Below are 25,081 nucleotides of genomic sequence, written 5' to 3'. Positions count from 1 at the left end.
AAAGAGTCCTGCTGACATATTTAGAAAAAAATAAAATACTGGAAGTGCTTGGTAGCAGACTAACATTTTGAGACTGCAATTTAAATTAATCCTTGTTTACTCAGGATTCAAGATGTACATGAGACATTATTAAATATGATTCTTCCAATACCCACACAGCTCTTTCCTTGAACACTTTTGCTTTCTTTTCCTCTCATCTGATTTATTCTCGATTTTAATTTAGTTGCAGGAACTCTGCCAAGTTTGGGAAGACTGAAATATGATCTACTTGTGAATACTTTTTTCATAAAACTCCCGTGTTTTTCCAAGTCAGGATTTCAGTGCACTCACCTCCCTACATCTGAGGGCTGACGCCAGCAGCAGGAAAACAAGGGTAATCCTCGACCACCTAACCAGGATGTTGGCACAGCAGAGAAAAACATTTCACTATACAAATGCCCTCAAGTCCAATAAACTGGGAAAAAAAAAGAAAAGAAAAAAAAAGAATGACTTGAAAAAATACTCAAATACTCTGGCAAAGAATTTCTGTTGCCATCCTAAGACTCTTCTGAGGAATGAATTGTCTTTCGCCACACCTCATCTTTTCCCCTGTCTTCTAAAGGTGACTTCCTCCTTTCTTTCCTCTAGCTGTGGTTGTTAAAAATGGACACCCCTTTCAGTTCCCATTAACAGTGACACTTACCTCTGGGTCTCGGTCAAAGTTAGGGTCTAAGGTTTTGCTGGGTTCCTGCCATGCCAACAGATGATTTTCAGGAATATTCTTCTTCTTCTTCTTTTTTTTAAGATTTATTTATTTATTTGACAGACAGAAGTCACAAGTAGGCAGAGAGGCAGGCAGAGAGAGAGGGGGAAGCAGGCTCCCCACTGAGCAGAGAGCCCGATGTGGGGCTAGATCCCAGGACTCTGGGATCATGACGTGAGCTGAAGGCAGAGGCTTTAACCCACTGAGCCACCCAGGCGCCCCTTCAGGAATATTCTTAGCTACCATCTTTTCCCACTCCAAAATACTCAAAATGATATTGTGACAAGAATATTTTTTTTTATTTTCAGAATCTCAAACGCTAGCAGGTCTAATACACCCCACCACCATCATCAAACACACACCAACACACACCCTTCATTTCTCCTTGAAGCAAAATGAGATGAGGTCACAGGCACAGGTGCCAGTGACAAGCCCGAAAATGTGACTAGAAGACAAATACTAAAAAAGAAGTTGCAGAGAAGAAGAGAGAAACTTTGGGCACTGAACTAAAAGAAGGAAAGACAGAGCTGAGAGTGGGCGTTGTGTTGAAGTCTACCCCAGGAGCCAATCTGTTCCATTAATTGCTTTTAATTCTTCTGCTCAAGATAAGCTGATTACAGAACCTTTCAGAATTCCCATTATGGTTCATTTTTCCCTTGCTCTGAACTCTCTTCATTTCAATCTCAACTAAAAATTATCCTCTACTGTCACTTCAATTTGCCAAAATTTCACTTCCAATCAGTTCTATTCATTCTCTTTAGGACAGGTTGATTACACACAAATGATATACCAAGACGATGTTGGCCATCTTTAGATAAAACTATCTAAGACAAATCCCCTAATAGCTCATCATTTTAAAAATGCATCTAAGATATTTTTTCCCTAAAATCCATTCCTGTCCTAACACAGTGTGCCCCAATGCCTGAGAATATTTAGTAAGCAACTTATATAGACCAATCACAGCTGATTTGACCAGAAAGAGTCTGAACTTCCAAGGCTAGACATCTCAGAAAGACATTCAGTGAGGAAGGAGGGGAAAGATGTGGGAGAATCAGGGTTGAGAGGTACAGTTCAGATCTCTTCCAAGCTTGTACTATTAGAAGCAGGTCAACAAGAGCAACAACCCTTCACTTAATTCCTACTATGCTCCTTGGGCTTTACAAGCACTCAGAAAATTCTGATAACCACCCTGTGAGTTCAGCACGAAAATCATCATGAGGGGACACTTGCTTTTACCTCCCTAGCATCTACTACTCCCCCTTTGTGGACAACCAGGAGCGAAAATTTCACTGGTATCCTTCCATTTCCTATGCTCAGTCCATCTGTTTGGATAAGGCTCCATGCTCAGCTCCAGGAAATGGTGTAGACAACCCCTGCCCTGCTAAACACCTCATGCCACAGGACACAGAAAGGGACTGGGGACAGGCAGGACTGGAGAGAGCAGAAATGTGCCTTTTAAATGACTTTTAACCTGATGGGTTGTGTATGGAAGGTTCCAGTAAAGGACCACCACCAGCCTAGGAGAACCATATGAGAAGGAAATTATAACAGAGCAAAGGGAGCTGATATCTGAGAGAGATGAACAGGATCCTAACTGAGTCACCATGACACATCACATTTGGCCTGGACCAAAAAGAATCCCAAAATCATGCCAACTCAAATGCGCTGTGTCCTGAACCAACCCATTCTCTCTTTCTTAAGTGTGAGTGGACTGGGTTTTCTGCAACTTGCAATAGAAAGAATCTTAATTGAAATGCATGATTTTGTAAGTAAGAAGACGAAGTCTCAAGGTAATGGTACACTTAGACATACAGTAAATGCCAGACATAAAAGGACATACAGTACATGGCAGACCCGGAGTTTGAATCCAAGTCTCTCTCACCCAAAACACTATATTCTTCTAATACAACATGAAGCATAAAGGCTATAGTTTTTGTTTTTGTTTTTTTACAAAGTCTGACAGTAACTTCTCTGTGTCACTTTGGTGAGGCTAGGTTAGGCTTTGTGACTACTATAGAACTTGTCTAAATGCTGCTGCAAAGGTATTTTGTAGATATGATTAACATTTACAGTCAGGTGACTTGAAGTAAATGACCCTGCATAATGTGTATGGTGGGCCTCATCTAAGCAGTTGAAGGCCTTAAACTAAAAACTGGCTTTCCCAGAGAAGAAGGAACTCTGTGTTAAGACTGCAACGCAGAAATCCTGCCTGAGTTTTGAACCTGCTGGTCTCCTGTATGGATTTTGGAGTTGCCTGTCCCTATAATCAGATGAGCCAATTACTTTAAATCTGTCTTTCTGTGTGTGAGAGAGGAAGAAACATAGGCATATAGTCTGCATATATATAAATAGTCCACGTATCTCTGTGTGTATATATATATATTTACACACATATATATATTTGCTCCATATCTACATAGATATTCAGTGTATCTATCTATATAACTCTGCCAATGTACTGCTTCTCTGGAGAACCCTCACTCATACAAAAGTAACTCAAGGCCACCCAGAGAACTCAGGAAAGCACCACAGTCAATTTCTCTCTTCCCTTCAACAGATCATTTCCTAGGTGACTTTCCAGAATAAGGCAAGAAGGACAAAGTTCCATGATTAAGGTCCATAAAGATACTTTTTCTGTCAGATGCCTCATGAGAAATTTTGTTGGCTTCCTTTTTTTCCCCAAAGCAAAAAGGGCATGTAGATATTTACAAGTTATTCGTGTCCAACTCTTCCTGCAATAGACTTTTTTGTTTTTAAGATTTTATTTATTTATTTGACAGAGATCACAAGTAGGCAGAGAAGCAGGCAGAGAGAGAGGAGGAAGCAAGCTTCCTGCTGAGCAGAGAGCCCGATACGGGGCTCAATTCCACGACTTTGGGATCATGACCCAAGCCGAAGAGAGAGGCTTTAACCCACTGAGCCACCCAGGCACCCCTGCAATAGACTTTTTTAAATGCAGACCGACTTTGACAAAGAAAAGGCCATGAAGAAGCACGGTTTGCATAGGTATGAGAGGATTTTCATGTTCTTTCCAAGAGCTCCATGGCAGCTAAGTGGAAGGATGGAGTCTCCGAGGAAAAGGGCCTGGTTCCACCTTGATTCACACTTGATTTCTCCTGTCATTCCTTCCTGTATTCAGAGCATCCACTCAAAAGATGCAGCATTGTTCAAAATAACGTAGAGGGGAACTGAACGATTAGCTGGATCGTTCCACGGCCAGTGTGCTGACGTTCGCTAAAATGCTCAGCCCCCTGGGATAAATAATTCAGTTTCCCCGAAGGATGGGAGGGAAGGGCTCTCGTGCGCTGATAGAGAAGAATGCTGCTATCCTCGTCCGCTTTCGAAGGAGGCAAAGGATTGTCAACTGTAGCCTACTCCTCAAATAAACCCTGAAATCCACAACCCCAAATTGAGATTCTCATTTTCAGCCAGAGCCAGTCTTAATTTCTGTTCCACCAGCACAAGAGGCAGAGAGAGACGAGTCAGATGATTTGCGGCCCAGACGATAAAAGAAGTTTCGGAGAAACAATAGGGAAAAAAAAAAAAAAAGAAGGTTTGGTGCGTTTGGAAAATTCCTTTTCTTTTAATACACTATAAAATATGAAGCAGAAGCACAATGGCTTAATGAGTTTCTGTCTCTGTACTGTGACAAATCTACAATTTGGCCATTGTAAAAGTAATGATATGTTTCATTAATTTCATATGTTCTTTTAATCGACTATTTGGAAGGAAGGCATTTTGGCTTTAGAAATTAGAGCAAAGAAAAGCTGATAAAAGCTTCAAGTTGGTGTTCACTACTTCCTGGAATACATTAATAACGTTCAACTGCCTTTTCAAACACAAAGACAAATCTCAAAGCATTGCTTTGTCCTCCCCGTCATGATGCTAATAGTGGAAGACTAGAAATCCTTACCTAGTCTCCCCCCAGGAAGCCCCCGCCCTTGTGTGCACATGAACACACACACACACACACACACACTGTGCTTTTTATTAGCATGGTTGGATTTGGAAATGAACATTCTACGATCCTCACCTATAGGTTTGGACCCCCCGACCACCTTCTTGCCTTATTCTGGAAAGTCACCTAGGAAATGATCTGTTGAAGGGGAAGAGAGAATTCGGTTGAATTTGCCCCACCCTCTGGGCCATTTTCACATCTCCTAAGAGGATCACTCTACACAAGCCAGGCACCTAGTTCCCATGGTCCCACCTCTCCCTTTCACCGATTTCCTCCTGCTGGGTCTTCCTAGTTTGGGAAGCTCCAGAAGCTGACCACAGACAAGGGTTTGAGTACTGGAACTCCATTTGTGAGGGGATCCCTGAAGTGGGGCGAGGAAATGAGCCAGGTAAGTCGGAGAAGCCATTCGAGGACATACAAGAGAGCAAGTTACTAACATGGGCAGTGGAGATGCATTCCTACTGGGGTCTGTTGGAAGCATGTGCAAAACATACCTCAGTTATCCACACTTGGGGCGCTTACCCTCCGACTCCCATGAGCCAGAGGCCAAAGGCTGCTCCCCTGGGATTTCATTCATTGTCCTGTTTGTGGATCAAGAGAAGCTGTCGGGAGGACAGACAGGAGAGCTTGCGGTAGAACCCCATTAGCAGGTGCAGGACGTGAGATCTGACAGAATGGGGGAAGAGCACATGGGGCTGTTAGTGGTGTCAGAGGACACTCAGCAAGCGCCTTTTACCTCAACCATCTAAATGCTGTCTACCAGCCATCTGGCAGATTTGTCACTGAATCGCCTTTATCTTCTGCATTTCCTCTTGGCCTTCAGAAGTTTGACCATGATGGGTTTTACTTGACTTGGTCTTTATTAATTAATTAATTAATTACTTTTTAAGATTTTATTTATTTGACTCAGAGAGAGAGGATTAGCAGGGGGAATGGCAGGCAGAGTGAGAGGGAGAAGCAGGCGCCCTGCTGAGCAGGAAGCCCTATGGTATGACTCGATCCCAGGACCCTGGGATCATGACCTGAACCGAAGGCAGATGCTTAACCAATTGAGCCACCCAGATGCCCCTTGACTTGGTCTTTAGAAAGCATCTTGGGCATTTTCTGTAACTAATAAAGAAAGCTAGACTCTACAAACCCACTGTGAAATGTCCAAGGGATTGATGTGTTTATCCCCTAGGAATGTTACTTCCCTTAGTGAGATTTCTAACCCAATCCCATCAACAGAAAAATAAAGCAGAGTGGGGGGAGTGGGTGGAATACGGGGAATCCTATATCCTGAGAAAGTTCGTATCTGGAAAACATTAGCAGGAATAGGGTAAATCTTGAAGTTGGTTATAGTTCTCAGAAGGATGGAAGGTAGACTTTTCTGGTTGGCTGCAGTTCTTCTTACAAACATCCTTGACCCAGGCCTAGAGAATTAAGGGCTGTCCCAGCAGCCCCTGGGAGGTGGACTTCCTGGTCATGGATTCTGTTGGCATCCTGAGGTTTCTGCAGAAACATTTTCTTCCTTTCTTTCTTCTCTTTTCTTTTCTTTTTTTTTTTTTTGTTTTTTTTAAGATTTTATTTATTTGACAGAGAGAGAGAGCACAAGCAGGGGCAGTGGCAGGCAGAGGGAGAAGGAGGCTCCCTGCTGAGCAGGGCGCTGGATGGGGGACTGATCCCAGGACCCAGGATCCTGACCTGAGCAGAAGGCAGATGCTTAACCAACTGGGCCACCCAGGCACCCTGCAGGGACATTTCCAATTGGGACTGCTCTTGGCCACAGAGACCAATTATAAGAGACTCACTCACTGCCAGGCCTCTGTTTATTTGCTTTTATAAAAATCATAAGCCCTGCCCAGAGAAAGCACTAATTAATACTGTATTGTTAATTACTTCCTATTTCTCATTATCTTATCACCTGAATGTATCCTGAGAGCAGGGATGGACCGGAGGAAGGGGAGGGAGAGAGACTAACTTAAGACACAGGGGACCGCGTGTACGTGCATGTGCCTTGTGCAGAAGCACACACACATTTGTGTGAGCTGAAGGGGAGCATAATAACTCCCCAGCACGCCACAAATAAGAGAACAGCTGCTTGTTTCAGATATTAAAAGAACGTAAATTGGGTTGAGTTTGCTTTTGGCACAAGGACAAGGAATGTGTAAGTTTTCCACTTGCACTTAATTTATTTTTAGGTTTATTCACCACCATTTGTCAGGTTTCTTGAGCTTGACCTGAAACTAACCTCTAGATAAACGTGAAGGCAAACAGAGCCCTGAAACTCTATCTGTGTGTTCTTTTGTCTTGGGAACTGTAAATCGGGGCATTAGGTGAATAACACAGCTTGGCTTTGTGTCATGAAAAGTAATTCGGGGCTGCAGTCGGGCAGGATTTATGAAGCTGTCTGGCCAAGCTTGGGCAAAATGCCAGCTTACACCTGCTCGGCAGACACGGATGCGTGTGTACTTGGACACAGGGCTGAAGAGGCGAAATTTCCTCCTCCTGGATGGAGGCCTTGCAAAGCCAACAGCGGGTAAGGGTGGAGCCTGGGCTGGGGAGGGCTGAGGGAAGGGGGGAGCTGATCAGTATTTTGGAAATCAATTGGTGACAAGCTTCCCTTTTCTCATTCCCCAGCAAAATTCCCTCAACAACAACAACAACAAAAAAAAAAAAAAAAAAAAAAAAGCCAACAACAACAAAAAAAGTAAAGCAATTTGTCAAGTTTTAGAGTTTTTTAAAAAATAAAGGGCTGTACCGTAAGTCAGGTTGACTTATCATCCCAATAGAGGGCTATAATTAATTAGGCAGAGACAACACCGATAACCTGGGATAGTCAAGGGCAAATGGGACAAGCGGTGACCCTGGTCATGCAGGTCTACACAGCTGGACAATGAACCTGCTAAGTGACTGTTGTGTTACAAGGGTGCTTTTCTAAGAAGTTGACAGAAACTGTCTCTTTGATGGCGCTGGGCTACCTCCACCAAGCAGATGGCCCAATTGTCATAATGCCAAAGCACACTGCAGACTATCCACAGTCAAATCACTGTGCTCCCTTGTATTGGATCTCTTCCCCTTTTCAGCAAAGTGCAAACAGCTCAGTGAATCTCTGCTTTTCCTGGCAGGGAATGGCCAGCAGGTAACCGACAAGGCTTATCAGCATCTGACTCTTGCTGCTGAAAGGCAGTGGGGAGAAAGAACCCAGGGAATAGCACCGTTCTTTGGGATCTCAGTGCTAATGAAATCTGACATGAACCACTGCTTCTCTAGTGAAGCCACCTCTGAGCATTTTTGACCTTCTTCCCTCTTTCCCATATTCACAGGTTCATGAGGTCACCTGCTTCCTATAGATGCCATAACCAATTACCAAAAACCTGGGGTCTTCAAAAGCTAGCCATTTATATTCCCTGAGTACTGGAGGCCACAAGTCCGGAACCCAGGTGTGGGTAGGGCTGTGCTTCCTCGGGGAGCTGTGGGAGAGAATCCTCCATCGTCTCTTCCAACTCCTGGTGGCTCTTGGTTATCCTTGGCTTGTGGCAGCATCTCTGCAGTCTCTATCTTCATGTGACCCTCTCCCTGGGTCTCTGCATCCTCTTGTCTCTTAAAAGGACACAACCAGTCATTGGATTTAGTGCCCAACGATATCCAGGATGATTTCATCTTGAGAATCTTCATTACATCTAACCAAGACCTCATTTCCAAATGAAGGCACATTCTGAGTTTCCAAAGGTGGCATGAGTTTGGGAGGAGTCACCATTCAACACACTATAATTAGTAAACATGTCTATTCCTAAAGAGAAGTCCTTGAACTCCTGCTGTCTCCTCCACCCCACACATCTAGGAGACCCACTACAGCACCACCACCCCCTTTATTTCCTGCAACACTAATGGTTACCTGCCTCTTATGTCTTTGCTTCCAGATCATTTGTATAGGCCCTGAGAATGTCCTCTTCATCCAGTGATGGCTTACTCTTTCCATGTGTCCCCAACTAACCGACTCACTAGACTGCAGAGAATGGTCCCAGTGCTAATCTTCCAAGACTCTAGGTTGTAGATTTCAGAACTTATACACACGCAAAATACCTGAGCCAGGGAGCACAAGATGGACACCTCAGGAGCTGTACCACAAAGTGAAAGACAAGCAGAGGGCATGAACCTGAACTCAGCCTAACAGGGATCTTAATAGACATTTGGAGCTGGATGAAGGGCAAGGGCATGTGAGGCAAAAGCTTTAAATCTCCCTTTTAATCTGTAGCTACAGTGGGGACCAGAATGTTCTCCTTTGGTTAAGAAACTGGTGAGAGCCAGGAAACTAACTCAAGCAGGTTAAGTACAAACGGACTAACCTATCCATTCCAGTAATGGGAAAATCCAAGTTTAAGCCCAGGAAGGACCTGATTTTGTGTCTCTAAGAATGCTTCCAGAAACAGACCTTTCTTCTCTTGGCTTGGGCTTCCTCTCCTCTGACTTGATTTCCCGAGAAATGGCCCCCAGAGGGTCTAGGACATCAGTAGAATGTGCACATCTTTTTCGTAGGAGTTACAGTAGAAGTGTGTGTGGAGTGATGCAAAATGGCTGTGACTGTTGCACAGCCACTCCCGAACTGTCATTCTGGCAGGAGGCTACTGTGCTCCCGCCTTGGTCTGAGTCACCTGCCCAACTCAGTGACAGAGAGTGGGGTCAGCCACATGCACAGGACATTGTGGGGAGTAAGACTGAGGGAGGACCTATTCCTCTGGGAAGCCACGGTAATGACCCTGACAATGTTTACAGACAACTCAGACACTCTCAGGAGAGTTTCCAGATGGGTGCCAGAGCTGTGTCTGCTCCCAGATAATTCACAACAACACAAGAGGGCCATTTTGGCAGCTCATTTGGGCCAGTGTGGCACGCTCTGTGTGTATCCCTTCAATACATTTGTGTTGACCCACAGTGCCCAACCCTTTATTTTCAGGCAATTTGATAAAGAGTATATTCATCTGATTCCTCTGCTAAGGACTGTCATGACAAAATACAACAGACTGGATCGCATCAGTGACAGAAATATATGTTCTCACTGTTCAGGAGGCTAGAAGGGCAAGATCCAAGCGTTGGCTACGATGGGTTCTCCTGAAGCTTCTCCCCTCAGCTGGCACATGGCTGCCTCCTCCCTCTGTCCCCACACGGACTGTTCTCTGTGTGTATGTCCCCAGCATCTCTTTCCTTCAGAGAAGGATGCCAGTTTTACTTGAATAGGGCCCCACCCTCATGACCTCATTTAACCATAATTACCTCCTTAAAAGCCCTATCTCTACATAGTATCATACTGGCAGTTTGGGTTTCAACGATGTTGGGGTCGGGGGTGGGGGTAGTGTTGGGGGACACAACTCCATCTGTAACAACAGACCAGACTGATTTTCATTCCTTTACATTTTACCTCTAAGAGTAAGATGTGGAGTAATCCGTTTTGATGCTGATTAACTGTGGCATGTCGGGCCGCTTCAAGTATTTTTTTCAAGTGCAAGAAACTCAAATGTTTTCTAGTTTCCAATTCCTGATGTCTCGGGGGTCACCTTGTGACCCCAAGCACAGCCAGAATCCTATTAGTCTTCCCCTATCAATTAACCCTACAATTTTTCCCATTTAATTGCCAGATGTTTTTCCTTAGGTCAGCAGGCCACAGCTAGACCACTGCATGAAAAGAACACTTTCAGACATGAACACCACACACACGCACACACGGCGCACACAAATATTTCATGGCACACTCTATGATTATATCTCAAGCATACACTGATGTTATGGCAAAGCGTGATTTACGCCTGCCATCTCAAAGAACTGTGCTTTCCTATTTGGCATTCCTCTCCCCCATAGGCATTCCTCTCCCCCATAAGCAACATCCGCATACGGAAAAGACCAGCAAAAACATGTATACCTGTTAAGTGCAACATGAAACATGACACTGAAAAGCAAATTGGTAACTAATTCCTGGGGCTGTTTGTTCACTCCCATTGAAACCAAGTTACCTGCTCGAAGGAAACATTTAGAAAGCAAAATCCAGAAAACAAAGGCAAAATTGGACTCGGACTCCATGTCGCTTTCATAAGATCCATTCGGACTCATTTCTTCAGCTCCCAATAGGGCTAAATCCTCCCAGTACTTGTAACACAATCCTCAGTCAAGCTGCTGAGATGCTCGTTACCCCTGACGGCGAACGCACCAAGTCACTGCATCCCCATGTTTGCCAAATTGACTTCCAAGTCATATGCTTGAATTCATAGGCCAAATATTGAACTATCCCTGGGTTCCTGGTGTGCAATTAGAAAAGAATTTACAAGTAAAAAAGGAATAGTATAGGAGTCACCTCTAAAATGTTTCCATTTAGAAAAAAAAAATAGTATCCAGGTAACTCATGAGATAATTTTTGAGAAGCCTTCACTTTGGATGGCTTGAGTAGAGTTTGGTATGCCGTTCCTGGCATGACTTTCTCACTGGAACGGTGACAACATCAACACCTCCAGCTTTGTAAAGACCAACACGGGAGTCACTGTAAATCTAGGATTAAATGTATTTCATTGTTTGTGCCACAAGTTACCCCCGTCTCCCAGTCTCCTTTTGAGAAAAGGCACATAAAGCAGGGTGAGGGTTCACAGAAGTTCGATCTCTGAAGACTGTGTATATACACGTAAACAAAATAGAGGAGTCCACACTGACATGGTGGTCCAATTTCAAGACGTACAATTAAAAGCTATTTTGTACTGACAAGACCCTGTTTTTAAGAAGCTTGGGTATCTGTCTTCCATGCTGCAGAATACAACATCGATGGGGACTAACCATCCACTTGGGGGATAGGGCTTTGGTGTTATGGACATTAGCGGGGTTAACAAAAGGAAAATAACACCGGAAGGTAATTAGCATTTCCTACCTTCACGAGGACTATTTTGAAAAAAAAAATGTTTTTCTCAACTGAAAATGAAGAGGGGGACACTGACAGATCCTTTTATGGATTCTATCACCTTTTTGTGTATTTGCTAACTGGACATCCTATAGAAAAGGGCAAGGAATTAATCAGTTTGCCGAAAGAGCTGGGTTACCCAGCACGCAGAGAGCACTTCAGCTACATTATTTGCACAATTTCTGTAGGGAGTTGGGCAATAGAGGCCTTAAATTTAATATGTCTGGCCCCCTTCCACCTGGACTCTGTTCAAACCCACTGCCTGCAGCTCGCTGAATCTGGAGTGGGAAATCAGTCATTACATTACGGACGGATGGCAAATGATTCCAATTCACATTTTTCAGCTGGTATGTTTCTTAACCTGGAGCAACACCAAATTGGAAAATTCTGCTCTTCTGTAAGCTGGGTATTAGATCTGTATTGCCTCCTAAATGCCTTTCTCGTTTCAGGAAGGTGACAGGATGATTTGTCTCCCGAATTTCTCTAGTGGCTGTGCCACCAACAGAAGTTTCAAGGTCTGCCACCACCTCCCCTTCCTGTTGGTCCTTCGGTGTCTCCCTGAGGGGTGCGAGGAGGGTGTCAGGGCAGTTCAAGTGCACTGATCTATAGACACATTGACCTGACTTCTTCATGCTTATGGACACGTTATGTAGACTGAAAGGCCATATTCAACAAAGACCAAAGTCTCGGAGATTGTGTTTGCGTGAAAAGGCAAATAAAGCTATATTTAAAAAAAAAAAAAGGCACAGGACATGAAGAAACAAGTGATACAAAAAGAAATGTGGGCTGACTCTTCACCACATGAGAAGGTGGTCATTTTAGCAGCAAGGAAATTCAAAATATAAAGAAGAGCCCATTTTTTTTTTTTAACTCATAACATTAAAAACTAACAACCAGTGCTGGTGAGGACATGGGGCCACATCCTCTGTTGACAGGACAAGACATTGCTATAACTTTCTTAAAGGTAATCCATAAATGGAAGTGGAAATGAAACATTCTAATGACTTGCACTTGGCCTTCGCTACCCTAACAGCCTTCATCTGACAGGTTAAGGAACCAAGGTGGGATTCTGCCTACTGCTAAGTATGTTTTTTTCCAATTATGTGTTCCAAAACTGAGAAAATAACTACAAGATGGACCCCCTGGACCCACTGTGAGACAGACTTAAGCCAAAACTCCACTTAGCACCTGACCTCCTTAAACCCTTACTCTGACTGGTAGACCACACTGACATTTTTGGCCTCATGGAATTAGTATCCATTCAGAGCCACTGTCTACTGATACCTCAAAGGCCTGATTATTTCCTTTTCCCCAGTACACAATCACTCTTAAAAGGCTGTAGATCCCTTTGGGAAGGCTGGGATCAAGATTTTTGCCAGTGCACTAAGAGCCTTCCTCAAAGGGATCTGGCCTGACCTTCATTCAAGGGGTTTGGGGGGGTCTGAGAAGTGGCTCTAGTCTGGAGACTGGTTGAGGATCCCTGACTCTTTTTGTGATTCAAGTTAGACTTTTGCTCCCTTGACCTAGAACTGTTCCACTGATACAGATCAAGTAACAACTGAGTAGGCTTGTTATCTATCTCATTTCTAGGAATACCATGAGCCACTAACCAATGCCATAGGTCTTTGCTGGTCAGACTGTTCTAACTGCTCCTTTGACTCTGCTGTCCGGTATAGAGATTATGCCCACCTTGCCCCTGGATATCAAACATTGCCACTTGGACCTGCCAACCTAGGATTCAATTATACTTGCTGCATTTAGGTTTCCCAAATCAAATGCAGGAGCTCCCACTGTAATCTCTTACTAAAAGAAAAGAGTAATCACAGAGCACTTCAAATACATTGAGCTCCCCTCACAAATTTATTTCTCATAGCCATAGTGAAAGGTGCATGCTCTGGACCCTCCCATGGTGACGGAGCAAGTATAAAATGATAGATCCACATACACCTGGGAGGCTCAGTCGGTTAAGCATCTGCCTTTGACTCAGGTCATAATCCTCGAGACTCAGAATCGAGTCCTGCATTAGGCTCCTTGCCCAGTGGGGAGCCTGCTTCCCTCTCTCTCTGACAAATAAATAAATAAAATCTTTAAAAATAATAAAATAGGGGCGCCTGGGTGGCTCAGTGGGTTAAGCCGCTGCCTTCGGCTCAGGTCATGATCTCAGGGTCCTGGGATCGAGCCCCGCATCGGGTTCTCTGCTCAGCAGGGAGCCTGCTTCCTCCTCTCTCTCTGCCTGCCTCTCTGCCTGCTTGTGATCTCTCTCTCTGTCAAATAAATAAATAAAGTCTTAAAAAAATATATTAAAAAAAATAATAATAAAAATAATAAAATAAAATAAATAAAATAATAAACCTACTCTAACATTTAATCTTTATAAGCCTTTGGATCCCTTCCTCTATGGAATACCAAGGCAGATCAGTGTTTCAACTCCACTTACAACAGGCCACTTTTTGGTGCATATTTTAGCCAACCAAACAACAAACCAAGCAACAAACCAATTCAAGGTCTAATGTTGCATTCCTAAGCTGCAACATTAACTCACAATCTCTGCCTCATGCTCCCACAGCAACAAGGTCAGCCTGATCCAACCTCATGTTTCTTCCACCATTATTCCACACCCGTCATATCCATTTCCACATATACTCCCCAGACTTCTGTCTGCATAAATTGGAAACACATGCAGTTCTTCTACAGTATATTATACCCCATCATGGGCTACTCTTTGTACCTCACCCTTTGGGACCTCTTGAGACCTGAATCAAATTCTAAGTCAAAAAGTAAGGGGGGATGGAGTGTCAGTAGGGATGGGTCCTGAGGAGATCAGCTGTCACCTAGAACCCTGCCTTTTATGAGTGTTTGGTCGGGAGAGGCTAATGGTGGTATTTAGTGTATCTCTACTTCCATATTACGTCATGGACCATCAGTGTCCTGTTAACCTCTTTATTGTCCTCTTTATCTCTTTGCCAGAAAGAGTCATTATTGTCTTCAGATCTAATCAAATTAGAGAACCAATTCCAGAAACTGCAGAACCATTACAGAAAACTCATCTCTATCATTCTGTTCTTCTAGAACCACTCTTAGTATCAAGATCTTTTTAAGTCAATGTTTCCAGAGACATAGAACCAATAAGATAGTTAGGTAGACAGGTAGGTAGGTGTTAAGTAAATCTACAAAATATCCTCACAGAAATACCTAGATCAGTGTTTGATTATGTAACTAGCTGTTACAGCCTAGCCAGGCTGACACATAAAAAGTAATCATCACAACAGGTGACAACCAGTAGTAGCCTTTCTGAGAACATTATGCTTAAGTCTGGCCAGGGGTGAACCTTCCTTAAGTCCTCCTGATTATTCATTTTTTTAAAGATTTTATCCATTTATTTGACACACAGAGAGAGAGAGAAAGAGAGCAAGCACAAATGGGGGAGTGGAAGAGAGAGAAGCAAGGCCCCCTGCTGAGCAGGGAGCCTGATGTGGGACTCTATCCCAGAACACTGGGATCACAAGCCAAGCAGAACACAGATGCCCAACTGAGCTATCCAGGTGCCCCACATCCTGATTATTCTAAAAACAGTTCATCTCAATCTAATGCGGACACTTCAAGGGAGAGATCTAAACTGAAATATATATAAAAATCTTTAAAAGCAAGTAATGAAGGTAAGAGATCACCCAGGTTTGTCCATCTGCTAGTTGAGGAGCTAACGCATACTGCGTCTTTGTGAACACAGTCATTGTTGTTGGACGCTAACCCTTCCGGACTGGTTAAGTGGAGCGCAGAATGCCTGGACTCACCTTCTACCACAACATTCTTTTGCAGGCAGATTACTTCATCTCTATAACCCCAGAGTCAGACTCTTGTCTCTGCATTTCTCTGTCACTCTGCTATAACATTAAAATAATGTTCAAACTTTGAAATAACAACATAAGTGTATGGAGATGCTACAAAACTAAATATTGCTTTATTTCCAAAGAGTTTCCTTGTTTTCACACAACATGCTTTCAGATGCGTGAATAACTACAAAAAACGTATACTCCTATTGGAAGAGAGTTCATGAGATTTTCCCGGAGCCATGTTCTGCATGGTACAGCAGAAACTGTCCTAATCAGTAATGTGTGCCCTTGAGTTGAAGCGGTAGCCATGACTTTTGGTATGGAAATTGTTGCCTTTGCTAATTGAAAGTGTTTGACCTACTGGCTGCAAAGCTTCTACTCTGAATTTTGCTCCCAGGATTACGCAGCCTACATTCTTTTCCTACCTTTTTGTAGGAAGTTAAGAAACAAATTTACAAATTACCTGAAGAGTTGAGACAAGGCATCTTTTGCTTTTCTCTAATGCCCTGAATATTCTGCTGGAAACATTAGAGCTCTTCTATAAATACTTCTGGAAGCCTTGATTAAAAACAAAACCAAAAAACTTTATATCCAAATAGAATGTAGCAGAATATCTTCAAATATAACAAAGACCTCCACCTCCTACAGTAAATGAGTGATTATAACAAAACAAAACAAGGACATCAGAGTTGGTGGTGAATGTAAGATCTGAAATGACTTTCTAGCTGCCTAACACTGGAAAGTTCTCATAGACCTTCTGAGTCTCTACTGACTCATATAACTGGTAATACTAATGTCTACCACTAATTACTGTGGAGATCATCAGTAACCTACCAGTGAACATGAGAGAGATTTATAAATGTCACAATGCTGGGAATTTTCATTGTTCTCTGACAATGTTACACTCTTGTAAGAGTCAGAACCAGTTATAAAAGAAGCAGATGCTATTTCAAAGTACCAACCATAATAATCTCTCCATAAAATGAAATCGGGATTTCTCAGACAGAGCAACATCAGTCCACAAGTGCTCATCTCTACAATGAGGGAAATGGGGAAAGGTTACCAGTCTTTTGTGCAAAGAACATATGGTTTTAAGTTCAGAACTGCACCGAACCACGAGTTTCACTTATCTGTTCCTAGTGGGCAGAGAGAGAGACAAGCCAGGCAATAAAAGACAGAGTGCTTGAGAACACAGAAGTAAACTTTCTGGAGAAAGCCTGGGGACAGGCTCTTCTGGGGAAAGCCCACAGATGGGTGCCGTGTAGACCACTCTACCAGGCGGACTGTCAGTAAATGTCATGACTTGTAACAGAAACCTGTCAGTACAGAGAGCATCTGTTTCTCCAGCTGGTTCTCAGCCTGAAATTATAAGAAAAACAATGTGGAGGCAGGAAAGGATCAGTTTGGGAAAGATTAGATTCCACTGCGGGAGCCACAGAATCAACAGGAAGTTCTTCGAGTCATCTGTATTCAAAACCAGAAGGGGAATCCAGTAGAAACATTCATTCCAAAGTAACTTTGGTTTGGATCCACCTGCCCCACTCCTTAAGGGATCTGAGTACTCCTAATAATAATTTTTCATAACTTCTCTCCTGAACTTCCTAGAAACAAAAGAACTTAGACATTCTCGATGCTGCCTCTCAAATAGTTCTCACATGTGTCCACCTCTCTTCATTCCCATCTCTCCCTTCTAGCCTTCCACAAGACAACTCCCTCTTGATTGCAGGGTTGCCACCACTCACCTGGCTTCTAGAAACATCTTGTTAAAACCTCAATATGCATTCCTGCTTCACAAAGTCAATGGCTTCCCACTGTACTTAAAATCCATGCTTCTTCCAGAGGCTGCAAGACCCTGTATCTCAAATTCTTCCTCTTTCTCCAGCCTCTTTTCCAGTCACTCACCTGACATGGACCTTTTTCTGCAAATTATGGCCATCTTTTAATGTTCTTTACTACATCAAAACCTTCTCCATACACCCTCATCCCTTTAAGTGGAACGCTATTTCCACCTTGCCCCCCTTGCCCTGTCCTCCGCTGGCTCCTTTCTATTTGGTCTTCAGCTCACCTGGAGAACTGGTGACTCCCACACATTGATGGACCCCCTGGTGTTCTCTGTCACTGCCCTCAGGTCTCCTTCCTCTAGGCAGCTTCCCATAGCATGTTACATTACAAATTTGGCTCTGTTTTCACATAGTAGCCTCCTCCTCCAAGAGAGGTGCCATGAAGGCAATGACCACATCAACCGTGTTCATCATTTAATACCCAATGCCTAGCCCAGGACCGGAAATAGCTGTTGAATAGGAAAATGACTTGGTGTTAAGTATAGGTTTATAATACTTATTTATTCATTGGAAACAGTAAAAGCATCCTAAATCTTGGTTGTTATTGCTGAAAACCTGCTCCCCCCCCCAAAAAAAAAAGCTAAAACCAAATACCTTCTTCAAATTATAAGAATGACCCTGAAGGATGTTTAATTTGTATGTAATTCTCTTTCCTTAACTAAACAACAAGCAACTTCAGACTGCATTTTGTTCTTCTGTAGACACGTAACACATGATAGCAAATAAAGTTTATACAATGTTTTTTACCTTTACACTCAAATTGGTGAGATGGGGAAATTTAAAAATATGGACCACATCTTAATTTTTCAAAATCCATGTTCAAAAATCCTCTCTAATCCACTTGTCATATTTTGCAAAGTGTAGCCCAAACAGGAACAAAACAATCATACCACTGAGAAATCCCCATGTCCTTGTAAAGGAAATCAGGGCAAACAAGATCCCAAACATAACACTGATTTCCACATGTTTTCATGTATGATGATGCATCCACCTGATTTAACAAAGGCGAGAGAGCGCAGTTAGGAAGAAGGACTATGGATCCAGACTATCTGTGGAGAATCCAACCTTGGGCACCGGTTAACATCGAGACCATGACCAAGTTCCTTAACTCTCTTTGCATTTCAATGTTCTCATCTATACAATGAGAATGCTAATGATCTTGACTTCACAAGACTGTTACGTAAGAGAAAAGGTATCAATAAGATGAGTGGGGGGACAGGTAGGAAATCCAAAGTCAAAAAAGGATGGAAATGATTCAAAAATAAACTAGAAAAAAGAATTCAAACAAACATAAAAATAAACTAAACTAGAGCCTAGAATGCAAGAGGGGGTATGGTAAGAAATAAATTAGGATGGTCAAAAGCCTTGAATGTCACACACAGACTAGATTTTTTGCAAGAGGTAAAAAGGGTCATTCAGGTGATCTAAGAATGGCTTGGCAGGATTAGAACTACGGGATGGGTAAAGTGAGTCAGTGTGGCTTTGGCTGTCACTAGGCCATCTGCTGATACAATACCATAAGTTTTCCTTTATATAAATTGATACATCTGCTGATACAATACAATAAGTTTTCCTTTATATAAATTTTCCTTACCCCTATCCTAGGCTTTATGCTTCAGGTAGAATTCAGGAGCAACTGCAACGAGGATGTGACACCCAATGGATGACTTTCCCAGCCACCAAGACGGTTCAGAACGGGGATGTAGTCCCATCAGCCAATGAGAGTCAATGGGACTTTTGCTGATACTGTTGAAAGGAAGGTAAACCATGTTTCTTATTAGATCCAGATCTAGGAGGATGTACACCTAGATTTGCTGACAGCTATTTCTGCCACCATGGGAAGCCTGAGGATGAAGCCAACATGGAGTATATAGTATACCGTTGACAAAGACAGAGAGCCCGGGTCCTGGCGACATCATGTAAGCTGCCCTTGAACCACCCCGCCCTTGGACTTCACGTGTGTACCTGTCAGGAAATGCTTTTCTTAAGCTGAGTTTCTTGGCCCTTGCAACACAAAGAATCTTGCTTGATTGTGAACTCACGAAGATATGCACGTGGTCAAAGATGTCAAGACGGTAATAACGAAAGGATGAAATAAGTTACATATATGAGGGAGGGGAACGTAAATGAGGATGACAAGTTTTCATTTTACTATAAAATTCTATCTTTAGTTCTCTTTCCCTCCCAAATTATTATCAGATAGAATCCTATTTCGGGGACAGGCTACCTCAGTTGTTCTACATATTTTAAAATTTTTTTCTTAAAACATTACAACACTTACATAAGACCAGGCATGGTTATCATGACTGAAGGGAGACCCACCATGAGTTCTAAAGACTCTATTTTATTTGCAGCAAATGTATGCCGTCGGTACACAGTAAATCCTCGTCGATGAATAATAACAAGGAACACCAAACACGATGCTCAAAGAGCCATACATATGTTAACCAGTTTAATTTCAACTGTAACTTTTTCAGGAATGTACTTCTGATTTCTATTTACAGTTGGAAACTGTAACACAGATAGGATAAATACTTGCCTTGGCTCCAAATGGTGCCAGGACGCAAAGCTGGAGAGTTTAGCTGTAGAGCCATACGTTCTGGCGGTACACTTGGAGGAAGTGAAGAAACGAGTGATGGAAGAGGGAGCCTCCTTCTTGAGGGGGGCTGAAACCAGGCAAGTGGATGAGTCCTTCTGACAACCTGGTTCGGTCGCTCTTCAACAGAGCCACATGCTTGCAATGTCCCGGTTCCTACCTGATTATCAACAAGACATTTCGAGGAAGCTCTCTTCAGTATTTCCAATCTCCCAGGTACCATGCAGTCCACCGAAAAAGCAACTGGCGCAAATGGAAACCTCTCTAAATGTTGGCAGGGTAAACTGGGGAACTATGAGCTGTTTCCCTGTTTTGTCTACTAGCAGCAAGGGAGTAACGGAGTCACTGGGAGAATGTGGCTTATTCCCCCGTCTGATACCTGGTACCCCCAGCATCTCCTGCACATGACAGAAGGGTTGCCGTGTACCACCTGCATGTTTCAGATGTGAGTCCTGCCCAGGAGCCCGTGACAATTCGCTCCCCCCATATTTATAGTCTGTAGTATTAGGTGGGATGGGTGGCACTGTAATCACTAATCTGACATGAATCAACACTTACCCTAATGGCACAGCATTTTCCACTTGAATTGGCACCTGAGTTGGTGCCTCTCAGCTTGCAAAGAAGTGCTAATCATATCTCATACAGACAGCAATTTAAAAATCAGTCTCTGTGTTCATGGAAATACAACATTTACTTCGGGGATGATGTCACTATCCTGGGAGGGGTAAGGTCCGCCTCTATTTAAAAATCAGATAGTTCACTCATTTAATTGTGGACGATCTCATGGTTACAGAATGCCTACTCTCCGTCTGGAGGATGTACCTCTGTGAATTCATAATGACTCTTCCTGGAGCCTTTGGTATTGGCAACCAACAGCTTCTTCGCCTTAAGACATACAATATTAAAGACTTTCCTTCAAAGCTTCAGAAGAGATGTTGCCTTTGTTGATTTCTTTAGATGAAAGTAATTCTAACCCGGTGAATGAATTAAGAGTTCATTCCATCCACCTTAAGCTCGTGTTTCTGTTCTTCCTCACCTTCTGGCACCATCAGCAATGTCGGCACTTATGGTGAGGCTGTATGAGGCAGCAAAACACTTCTTGGGCATTTTTCTTGCCCCTTGTTCAAGATTTAAAGACATTTTGATTGTCTCCTATGGATGTGATTTCCAGAGGTTCAAATCGCTATCTGTTGCCTCCTTTGCCAGAGAATACAGAGCTACCCTAAATGTCTCCTCCCACATACAGTTTATACCTAATGACCTTTTGAAATAAGATTTTCCTGGGACACCTGGGTGGCTCAGTCAGTTAAAGCATCTGCCTTCGGCTCAGGTCATGATCTCAGGGTCCTGGGATGGGGCCTGGCATCAGCTCAGCAGGAAGCCTGTTTCTCCCTCTGTCTCGGGCTCCCCCTGCTTGTGCTCTCTCTCCCTCTCTCTCTGTCAAATAAATAAAATCTTTAAAAAAAATAAAATAAGATTTTCCCTTTTTTCTTTTTCTTTTTCATGTTCGTTCTTTCTTTCATTCATTCTTTCTTTTTTCTTTCTTTTCATTTGTCAGGTGCAGATCTGTGTCAACGTTAAAATTTACCAAGCACAGTACTATTTGTGGTGGAGTTCTACGAACTTAATTCCCAGCAGCCATGTATTTATTCAGAAAAGTAACAAGCTCCTAATATTTAGGACTTTTTTTCTCTCAACTCTCCGGTAATGTTCTCACTTGTCTGAGTATTAAGAACTTAAACATCTATTTATACATAAATGGGGTTATTTACTTCTGACATTCTCACTTTAGTTGATTTGGTCAAGAGATGCTTGAATTTTCTTCACACTGAATCCATTTAGCAAATCTACTCTATGTCCCAGTAGCTCAGACAGTTTTGCTCAGGGATTGTTTTTTAAAAGAAGACTGATGGAAATGGATCCCTATACTCTGACACATACTTTCTTGGAAGGTTTGTAGAGTGGATGTTCCCCATCTGTATTTCTGGTCTATTATCTTGATGAATTCCTCAATCAAGATTTTCATATATGTAGTCATTTAGACAAAGTTCCTTTGTATTTTTTTCCCTGCACCATTTACTCTGTCAACTCCTGACTAATTTACTCACTCTCTCTTTATGGTCCTGAACTAGAGTTCAAGTTTCTTGAATAATTTGGCTTAACCCATTCTTTTTTCTCAATATCTACTGCAAAGTGCTTCTTCATTTATCTTCTGGCAATACCAACCACCTTTCTCCATTATTTAGAATTTTTCTCTGTAGCCTATGTATTTAATGTTTATTATTACTTTTCTTAGCAAGCTGAGCCCAGGAATTCCCAAGGGCTTGGACAAGCTCTACTAGGACTCTTTTTAAAGTGGGAAAGTCAACGGGGCGCCTGGGTGGCTCAGTGGGTTAAGCCGCTGCCTTCGGCTCAGGTCATGATCTCAGGGTCCTGGGATCGAGTCCCACATCGGGCTCTTTGCTCGGCAGGGAGCCTGCTTCCCTCTCTCCCTCTCTGCCTGCCTCTTTGTCTACTTGTGATCTCTCTCTGTCAAATAAATAAATAAAATCTTTAAAAAAAAAATAAAAAAATAAAGTGGGAAAGTCAAAAGCTGACTGTTGTTTCAGGGTGAGAAGAGGCAAGGCAAAGAAAAAATATGGAGCCTGGAGCTCTTGCCTGTCATTTAGATTTAAATCTAAATGACAGGCAAGTCTCAGCCAGGCTTCTCCCTCTTTCTGCAGAACCCCATTCAACAGGCCATCAAAGACTCATCTCCCTCTGACTCTTCCCCAGTGATAACCATCTTTCCTTTTAAACTGACCAACTTGAATCCCTGCACTACTGTCCATCCCACCTTCCTGAATCAATGATGATGTTAAGGCGTGTCAGTTTCTCCCACTCCGCTAGCTAATGATGTGTACACAAGTTTATATTCTATTCATTTCATCTGTGCATTGTCTGAGTTCTTTAGGCTTGGCCCAAATGAATAGTTCATGTGTCTACTGAAACTACAGAGGAGAGGGGTCGGGGGAGTAACTAACACTAGAGTTCCAATAGTTCAGGTTGATGTTTACAATGAGGAGCTGAGCCAGGCTCTGGGCAAAGGGAAACAGCATCTGTCTGCTCTACTTACCATCTACATTAAAGCATAAGATAAATAGGACAGCAAGAAGTTAGAGATGCCTATTTTATGCTAAGAGATTTTGAGGGCATGGAGAGTAACTGTTCAAAATATGTTGCATAGCTTTCAGAATGATAATTAGAAACATGTTTCCCTTAATGGCACCGAATTGAATCAAACACAGAGGTCTTACTACAGCAGTGATCTCTAAACCTTCTCAATTGTGCATCATAATTAGTAAAATTTTTTTGAACAGATAGTCCCAGGAAACATATGTTAATATAGATTCTGCACATGTGTTGCTTTTCTCTATCATACGCATAATCAAGCACCAAAGGCAAAATCAAGAAGGAACGATGTTAAAACAATTTTCAATGAAACTATTTGCCCCGTAACCTGCTGCACTTGTACCAACAAAGAAGGCAATGGTCTTGGGCTCTCCACGTTGTCAAATAGCTTATATGAACAATGACTAAATCCTGTCTATTTGCTCTCTAAATTTACCTCAATTACCATTCCTTCTCCATCCCCACCATAGCTTGCAGTTAGAATCTCATAAACTTTCATGTGGACTCCCCTGTTAGTCTCCTGGTGCACATTAGCTTTTTCTCTCCAATGACAGCTTTCTTCAGTGGCTGGGGTGCTCCCTCCAGAACTCAGGACTGGTCACATCACTCCCGTGCTCAAGTCCTTCAGCGACTACAGGACAGAGTTGAAACTCCCAAGCAAAACACAGTTCTGCCCTCACTCATCTTTCCGGTTTTCCTTCTTCCTTCCCCACCTGACTCTAGCTATGTCAAACCAGTAACCTTCTCCTATTTTCATCTTTGTAGGTGATATTTATCAGAAATGGCCTTTTCTTCTTGTCTACCTGGCAAACCTCAACCTGCAGCTTAAATATCACTTCCCTTAGAAGGTTCTCTTGACTTCCCTTTGCAGAATTAAGGACCTGCCTTTCTGTGCTCCCTAACCATTGTGTATTGAGTTTATTCAATTGATTGGCATTTATCATATTATGCAAATAAATCCTTCCATGTCTCTGAGTTGCTCAATGTAGAAACTATGTTGCTTTTTTTTTTTTTTTGATTATCATGGTCTATCACAGGTTGGGCATGGAATAAACACTTGATCTTTCTTAATAAACAGAGCAGATGGATAAATATTAATTGAACAAATGTTGTATTTTGGTGACAGTCAAGAAAACCTGCAAGTGGGAAGTCTGCAATAAACCATGAAACAAAAACATCTCCATAACATATATTTTTAAAATGCCACCTACCTAGAGTTTTCAATATTTTCTTACGGTTCAACAGCTTTAAGGTCATTTTGAAAATCATGCCTCTTTTATTGCCCCATCAACGTAATTAACAATGACAGTAATAAATAACATTTATAAGTGACTATTATGCATGCGATGCAGCGGTGGGCAACTCATTGCGATGTCTGATTTAACCATCGCACTAATCTGTGAACTAAGGACTAGCACTGCCTCCCTCTACCTTGCATGTGAGAGAGGCAATGAGGTTCTAAAGGGTGCAGAAAGACTGTTTGCTGTAAGTGAAACAGCAACTGCAGTCTCTTAACACAAATGCTTTGCTGGCTTCAGGTCAAAGACCTCCAAATCTTTCTCAGAATGGCCACCCTGATATTTAGTTCAACTGCCAAACTGGGACATTTCCAGTGTTCTCACGCGAGCTAGCAAGTATGTGTCACACATATGATGGTTTTACAAACTCTATGTCCCATAAACCTCCCAAGATCCAGCAACTCTTTGGAAGTCTCCAGACCAGACTGTTTATTTGTAAATCAAATGATTTGTTTCACCGAGTGGTTTGGCTCCATTGCATTTTACCTCTTCCAGCATCCTCTCTGGAGGCGCATTACCTACTGCCATGGTTGAAATGCATGTTGTTGCACATGAAGTTTTTTATTTGTTAATATTTGCTTCGCTTAATTCTTCCTACATCAACCAGCTCAGCTGAAATTTATACTAAATCCTCTACTGCCTGAGCATTCGTCACGGATGCTATATTAGATTAGCCTTGCAAATAAGTAGGTGGGCAGGAAGACAGCTTAAAAATAATGTGTGCTTTGT

The sequence above is a fragment of the Lutra lutra genome, chromosome 5, assembly GCF_902655055.1.
Source record: "Lutra lutra chromosome 5, mLutLut1.2, whole genome shotgun sequence".
Taxonomy (NCBI): domain Eukaryota; kingdom Metazoa; phylum Chordata; class Mammalia; order Carnivora; family Mustelidae; genus Lutra; species Lutra lutra.
This window is presented reverse-complemented; position numbering follows the sequence as displayed.